We start from the raw sequence: 6,161 nt of genomic DNA on the forward strand, positions 1-6,161 counted from the left end.
ACTGGTCTGGTCTAACAGTATTCATTGAAGCTGGTAAAGCATTTGTTTGTCCGTATATAAATGCAGGGAAAAAGTATTTCTAGCCATGTGAGATGCACAGTAAAACAAAATATTTTCAAGAATCTAAGAAAACACTTGTGATGGAGTGACATTGCAGCATGTGTTTGATAAGATAACTTCAGAGACAAACTATTCTTCAAAAACCTCAGCTTTACGGATTGCAGGTATTTTCCAAAGGTCCTTATAATGCATCAAATCACTACACTCTGTATTTGAATGCTTAAGAAAAGCCCAGTCTTTTGCAGATAAAGTGCTTATTTTTTTCCTTTTGTTGCTCTAAACTTTACAGGAAGGGAAACCTGAAGTGTCTTTATATGTGAACGACTTGTCTTCTGAGAGGCTGAAAAAGTTCTGTTTGCAGCATATACCAGTTCAGTTTATCTCATTGCATTTGGAAAGTAGAGGTCCAGGTAAAATATTTATCATATGAACTAAAATGATAGGCTTTTTTAGTTTTTCTAGGAAAAATTAAGAGTATTGTATTTTCAATTTCTGGCCCAGAAAGCAGTGTTGCTTCCAGCTTCTGTGCACTTCATAAAGAAAGCTCTAATGGGAATCACATACAGATTTTGTGCTTTTTCCATGCCTCCTCCTCCCAAGAATTTAAAAGCCAGTAATCACAGCTGACACAAGCTATTATATGCTGTGTGCCGCATCATTCACATGCGGGTAATAATGTGATGCAGGGCATGAGGTAATGATTTCAAGTGTACACACCTTTTGGGTGTGTTGAGGTGCTCATATTTTAAACATGCAGTTCTCTCTCCACACCTTAGAAGATCTTTTTTTAATAGCCCTTTTGAAATGCTCCTTTAGAAAGGCATACAGACTTCACAGGGATAGTTACATGTTTGTGCCTAGCTCACAGACACAAGACGAAAATCATCTCCATATTATATGCATAGAACTCTCTAGTTCTATACTTAATTCTTCCTGTTCACAATAAATTCATAATAAATTGCCCTTCCACTTACCTATTTTGATCAATTAAGTCTTCTGTGTTTCTACAAATTCTTACTTACACCTAAACTAGCTGTTAACTTCATTGCTTCCAAGTTTTATCTTGAAGGAATTGGAGTAAGGATAAAGCAAAGTCATTTCGATAACCCAGCTTTTAATGTAACACTAAATTTTAGATTAAATATGTTAAATGCTTTATTTTACAAGGTTTTGAACTTTGCTCTGGGCACCCTTTAGTTACTGGACAAAAACTACTTCATTTTCGGAAGATGTCTCCTGGTATCTAAAGCAAATGTTATCTTGGGAGGCTTGGGACAGGGATGGACTCCGTTTGGTGCCACGTGTTTATATCCATTGGAATTTTTTGCAAAGTGACTGGCCTGACTGGTTGTTCAAGTCAGGAAATATTGTTCTCCACCTGTAGTCTGATACAAAGGGAAGTATACAGACACCATATTTGAATTGAAATTCCTACGGTTAGTACTGTTCTAATTTAACAACCTTAGTCTTTTGTTGTTTTTTGTTTGTTTGTAGCATATTGAAAGACTTTAGCCTTTTGCAAACAGTGAGCTATGTGCTATAAGACACAGTTAATTTGGAATGGGGAGTTACCCCTGCTGTTTCTCTCATTATTAGGAAAGAGTGCATCTTGATCTTGAAAGTATGTATCTATACTTTCGCTGTTCTTACCAAGTAGTAGATATTGTTGCTGCACTAAAGATGTTTATAGTTACTGAGTTTCTTTAATCTTTCAGGTACAGCTATTCAAATTGTTTTTGTATATTGAAACTGCAATCATATCACGCTGCAGAGTCTGAGAAAAGCTGAATAGCAACGTATTTCTGGTACTTTTAAGTCGTGTTCCCATGGTGATAGGTGTGGCATAATAACCTAGATTAGAGCTTACCAAAATGAATAATAAAATTTGTAATGGGGTGGGTATAGTGTGAGCAGGCATCACTCAGATTTTCCCACGAATTCCTGTTGGCATGATATTCGTGTTCATTTATAGCATTGGGATCAGCAAAAGTATTTAGAAATGCTAATGCACAGTAGAAAAATAAATCTAATCGGTACAAAATATTGAGGGCATCAATCAGGTGATTAATTAGTGTCTTAAAGAGGTTTGCATTTCTAACTCATTTCTTTTTATAACCTAATTCACAGTGCTCAAAATGTCATGAAAAGAGCAGTAGTTGAGATTCTGGAAGATATCTGAAAGATACAGTAGCTGCTAAGAAAAATGACTGCAAACTCAGTGAGGCAGGATAGCTGAAAAAACAACTAAGGGAAGGAGAAAGCTCAAGTATGCCTCAGGTGTTTCAAAAGCAGTTCCTGTGGAACTCTGGAGTACCTTCATTTTGTACCTCAGTTGTAATGCTCCTGGTAAGTAAATGCCATTGAAGCTTGATGTTGTTCCTAAGAATATGTTGTAGAGCTGATAGTTGTGTTTATATTTAAGGTGGTGGGAGGGGACGAATCAGGAATTAGTCCTTGAAGAAGCTTACAGAGAGGATGGCTTAAATAACATGGTAATTAATGTGTAAGTGACAATTGGACACTTCCTAAACATTAGTTAATTACAAGCAGCAGAGATTTAACATAAGATTTTTTGCAACTTAATACTTAGCTGTTATGTCTGAACAAAAACTGATTTACCCTTTGTTTAGAAGCTTGACACTCTCAATAGGAACAAAAGACCTGTTTTGCTTCTCTGTAGGTGAGAAATCAAGCTCTTGTTTTTTTACATAGGTGGTAGAATGATTTGGATGATCTATATTCTTTAACAGAATACGGTTTCTCAGTTATCTGTAAAATGAAACACTCATAATCAGTGACCATTGTTGTTGTTAAATTAAGTACCTTGTTTAAACAAATATGCCAAGGGATTCATTAAATACCGTTCTCTATTGTTTTACCCACATTTGTTAGAACAAATAATGTAAAATTGGATGCAAATTTATCTTGTGTAAAACACCAACAAGGAACATAGACTTGCAGGGTTTTTTTGTGACCCTTGAGCTAGGGAAGAAGGACACTAAGTACGTTGGGAACAGAATCTTTTTTTGTAGCCTTTCAACCCACTAAGCTGTGAAAACAATCATGTAGTCTGCAACAACTTTTTAAAACTCAATTCTCGAGGACAAAAACGTGATATACATGAGTCAAAGTGCTAGAGAGAACAAAGGCATTACTGAGTTTCATACGTGATACTTAAGACTAAAAAGGGCTGTTTTTCATCTAGTCTAACCTATTAGTCAAAGGCTGCCAATTTAAATGACATAAATTTAAAGCAAAAAAATATAGAGCAAGCACGAGGCTTTAGGACACTAAATCTTGGGATCTTATGTAGCTGTAAATAGATGAGCAAAACGCACTGCTGAGGTTAAAAGGCAGGGCAGGGGTAGTGGGGGGGAATCCTCTTGTGTTTTTGCAAAAACAAACCACTACAGAAAATAATAGCGCAAACTTCTGTACAGGGATTTGTGAAGCAGCACTTCAGTGAGAAAAAGAAAAAAGTAGCTAGTTGTTGTTGTTGTTTTTTTTTTTGAAGCAGGTGTGGCCAACTAGAAATCACTTGTACGTATTGAAAATTGCTAAATGTACATATTGAAGAGATCATTCAGAGGAAGAAAAAAATCCTATATTCAAAATTGTATACTTGTGTGGATATGTCTCATTGGATAAAAAAAATGGAACTCTTACGTCAGGATATCCCTAAATGCAGTTCCAAAAGAATAATGTTTTAGCCATTCAGAAAGTTTTTGTACTTAAGGATCCTTCTCAAAGCTGAAAAACCACCTTCAGCTGATGTTCCCACATTACTGAGGGGAATAATTTTAATTCTAAGTAGACCCTGTAGTTGTGGCCAGGATACTGGCAGTTACGTCAGCAACCTAAATTTCCCTGGAGCGTCCAGCCATTCCTGTTTTCATAGTTACGTGTTAACTGATCTGCCTGAAATCATGCAGCTCAGGAGAGAGCCACTAGTACTGGAATCAAAGACATTCTGGCTTTTGATCATACGCAGTCCTTTGTAGTACCATGAATTTTAGAACTGGCATCTTCTTTTATAATGATTGCTACAAATTGGATGTGAACATACTAGATGCATTCTTTGTTATCATAGTCTGCATATATCTAAGTGTACACTGGTACATAGAAATGAAGTCAACCATTTCTAATTGGGATGAATTCACTAAACTTAAGTTACAATTGTTCCGAAACTACTTTTTCTTGGTTTGAAGGGTGATACTAGTTCACTGATGGATAACTAACTCCCTTGTTTCCCACAAGATGACTTCTATCCTGAAGCTATGGTTCTGCTCACTAAAAAATGACATTAACAAGCAAAGCTACATTTGCTTTATATTGATGTATGCAACATCATTCTCAATTCTTGCTTTACAAACAGGACATTTTTAGCTTTAGTTTTGCAAAGAAGTAAAGAAAGCTGCTTACGCATTTGAACCATATTTCGTCTATAATTTCACCGTTGTTGTTACTTACTGCTTACACTTTAGTGAAGTTGCGAAAGACCAACACAAACTTGCAAGTCTCGGTTCGCTATCTTCAATAGTAAGCTGACTTCTACTTGATGTGTTTTATACTAAATACAGCAGTCCAGTATTGCTTAATAAAACTTCCAGTGTTGTGCATTGAACTGAATACTCTTGAAATCTACCTTCATGTTAATAAATCCTCCAAGACAAAAATCAAATTAATGAAGAAAAATGATGGAGAAGAATACGCTTAGAGGAAAAAAACATGCTGTATTAACATTAGGTGAATACAGGAAACTTGAATCTGTGATAGCAGAAACAAATGTTCACAAAAGTAGCTGAGAGCTTGTGAAGCTAACAGGTATTTTGTGCAAGTGTTCTGTAAAGAGTCTGACTCTCAGGTTTTTAATTAATTTGTTGTTGTTAAGGATTATGTCCTTAGCCAGGGACTACTGGGTCAGTTTTAGTTTTAGTTTTAAGCAATAATTTGCTGGCTTTGTACTTCTAAATACAATCTATAATTAAATTCAGAACTTTTTTCAGCAAAACTTTATCAAATTTTGCAGGGAGGAAGAAGGGTGGCTGGCTGTACATGGATTTGAGTATCTGTTTCAACATCTAATGACCTTGGTAAGAGCTTCTACTTTACACTTAGGAAGTGAAATTCTAACAAACATTGCTAAATGCTGATCTAGTTGAAACCCATTATTTGGGGGACTGCGTCACACCATTTTGTGCTTTACCATGCTGGATTAATGCCAAAGAATGAAGCCAAAATGAATCACATGTTGCAATTGGTCTCCAGCAATGGAACTGCTTTCTCATCACCCTTTTGTTTGAATAGTATCATGCATAAACTAAATGATCTATGGGACTGCAAACAGGTTTGCTTTGTGATGAATTCAGCAGAGTTATAGGCCAACTTTGACTGGACTCTGTTGCCTGTTTATAAAAGAGGCAGAGAAGTGAAGCTGAGCTGTTTGATTTAGCCTTGAAAATTGATATTAAATTGTTGATGGTGGTGTGGAGCTACTGCCACAGCCCTTTAAACTTTACAAAGGGGAAGAATGCCAGGTTCCAGGGTCTTCCTTCACAAGCACAATGAAAATTCAAATAGAGGATGAGAAGGAATCCCAGATTCCTGGGCGTCAGGACAAAAGGAAAATGGAGAAAAGAAGCCACCGGTAAAGTTAGTCGTCCATTAAGAGCTATGCGCTTCATGCCGCCCTGTCTCTTTTCCCCACCCTTTCCCCCCCACCTTCCATTCACGCTCATCTGCTGCAGCGGCGAATTCCCCAGGGGCTCAGCGCTGCCTGCTCCCCGTTACAGGAACGGGGACAGGGCCAAGGCCAAGTCGGGGTGCGCGACCCCGCGGGGCGCTTTCGGGGAAGGGCGAGGCAGGACCGAGCAGAGCCTCTCCTACCTCCCGGCCGCGGGCTGCCCCGGGGGGCGAACAAAGCAGGGGGAGACAAAGGGAAAAGCGAGGGGGCGAGGAGAGGAGACGAGAGGGAAGGGGGGAGCCGGAGCCGGGCAGGGGGAGCGGCTCCCGCTGCTGCAGTCCCCGCCTCGCGGTGCCGCGGGCCCGGCGGGGCGCAGACGTTGTCCGCCCGCCCCGCTCCGCCCCTGCCAGCCGGGGAG

Source organism: Anser anser (genome assembly GCF_964211835.1).
Source record: "Anser anser genome assembly, chromosome: 18".
In the NCBI taxonomy this organism is placed as follows: Eukaryota; Metazoa; Chordata; class Aves; order Anseriformes; family Anatidae; genus Anser; species Anser anser.